Below are 2,221 nucleotides of genomic sequence, written 5' to 3' on the forward strand. Positions count from 1 at the left end.
AGAGGTGGGTAGCAGCCTGGTGACATTTCAAAAGAGCACCATACCAGTCATGGAGTGACCGATGCTTTAAGGGACATGCCCAGGAAAAAATTACACAACGTCACTAATCATCAGGGAAATCAAAACGTCATGAAAAATATGAACAACAACAAAAAAAAACAATAAGATACCACCTCACTCTAGATAGACTGGCTATGATCAAACAGACAAAAGAAAAGAAGTGTTGGTGAGGATGTGGAGAAAAGGGAATACTGGTGTGTTGTCGGTAGGAATGTAAATTAGTACAGACATTATGGAAAACAGTATGGAGGTTCCTCAAAAAATTAAAAGTAGAACTACCACAGCTGGTTAGCTCAGGTGGTTAGAGTATGGTGCTGATAACACCAAGGTTCAGGGTTAGATCCCTATACCAGCCAGTCACCAAAGAAAAGAAAAATAGAACTACATATGATTCAGCACTCCTACTACTTAATGTGGACCCAAAGGAAATGTATTCGACATGTCAAAGAGAGATCTGCACTCCCATGATTATTGCAGCATTATCTGTAACAGCCCAGATATGGAATCAACCTATGTGTCGAACAATGGATGAATGGATAAGAAAAATGTGGTCTATATTCACAACAGAATACTACTCAGTACGGAAAAGAAAGAAATCTTGTTATTTGTGGCAAAATGGATGGACCTAGAGGACATAACATTAGGTGAAGTTAGCCAGGCACAGAAAGACAAGTACCACATGATCTCACTCACTCGTATGTGGAATCTAAATAAAAAGTTGATATCATGGAGGCAGAAAGTAGAACCGTGGTTACCAGGGACTGTGGAAGGGCCGGGAGAAGGGAAGACACAGAGAGGTTGACCAGTGGGTATAGAATTATAATTAGACAGGAGGAGGAAGTCCTGGCGTTCTATTGCACAGGAGGGTGTCTATAGTTCACAGAGAAGTTTTGTGTATTACATTGTAGCTGGAGGAGAGGCTTTCAAATGTTCTCGCCACAAAGAAATGGATACACTAACTACCCTGACCCAGTCATCATCCATCAGATATATGTATCTCAACATCAGACTGTATCCTATAAATATGTACAAGAACAAACTGTCAATTCAAATTTTTTAGAAAGGGACAAGGCCCTACACCAGTCTGAAGGGAAAGTTTCTCTCAGTAAGAGGAGGCTGCTGTGCTGGGCTCTGCCACTCTTTGGATTGGCCCCAGCTAAGAAAGCCCAGGCCCTGCCTCAGAGCTCCTCGGAGGTCCTCATGTCCTCCTGCTTCTGGTGCCACTGTCGCATCTGGTTGGGGAGTGTCTCTGTCCAGAACTGCAGTCAGGTCTCCCTTGGTTTCTGCCTGGCTCATGGCACCATGCTGATCTCCAGGTATCGTTTAGACTGGTTGAATTGGGGCCAAGAAGGCAGCCCCTTGCCACTGGGGACCCTGGGTAGGAGAAATGAATGAGGACCAAAGCCTTCTGTACTGTCCCCCTGGGGGGAGATCTGGGTGTCCCAGACCCAAAGTCAGGCATGCCTGATCACTCACTCACCCTGTGTGGGCAAAGTGGTTCCACTGGTCCATCATGGTGATGCTCAGCTGTTTCTCTTCCTCTGTGGCCTCTGGAAAGTTCGGTGGGAGAGAAAGACTTGAACCAGGGTCAGTTGGGTTCTGAAGGGGACCCAAGAGGACACATGGGTTCCCAGTGTTGACTGGAGACCTCTGTTTCTGCAAGATCTGACCTGACCTCTGGGAGACTGGCAGTCTAGGGATCCCATGTCTGTCTGTCCTTACCCGGGAGGGAGCTCTCATCCATGAGGAAGGGAACCCCAAACATGAAGGCACACGCAGCTCCATGGTCAGCCTTCACCCAGGCTGGTTTGATCTTCGTAAAAGAACTGGGTCAATGCTGGAACTCATAGAAAAAGACGGGGGCCGCAGAATCTGCAGAGAAAGGTCATTATCAGAGTTAGATACCCACAGACTGATCGGGTCCTGCCTTTGGCAGCACAAGCTCATAATAACACCAATACTAATCAAAATAATGAGGATGACCAAAAATGTTCAGCAGCATGTATTTGTAGAGCACTTGCTAGGTGTCCAGGATGATAATATGTGCTTCATGTGAAATCATTCATTTAATTCCCAGAACAATGTTATGGATTAATTTCCATTAGTATCCCCATTTTACAAATAAGGAAACTGAGGCAAAGAGGGTTAGGTATCTTGTCTC

At 45.5% G+C, this 2,221-nt stretch overlaps 1 pseudogene; it reads right to left on the minus strand.

Annotated features, from left to right (window-relative positions):
• Positions 1–1,238: 1,238 nt before the first annotated feature.
• On the minus strand, positions 1,239–1,932 carry LOC103583069 (annotated as a pseudogene).
• Between the last annotated feature and the right edge of the window lie 289 nt (positions 1,933–2,221).

The sequence above is a fragment of the Galeopterus variegatus genome, unplaced genomic scaffold (assembly GCF_000696425.1).
Source record: "Galeopterus variegatus unplaced genomic scaffold, G_variegatus-3.0.2 Scaffold19457, whole genome shotgun sequence".
NCBI classification, from domain to species: Eukaryota; Metazoa; Chordata; class Mammalia; order Dermoptera; family Cynocephalidae; genus Galeopterus; species Galeopterus variegatus.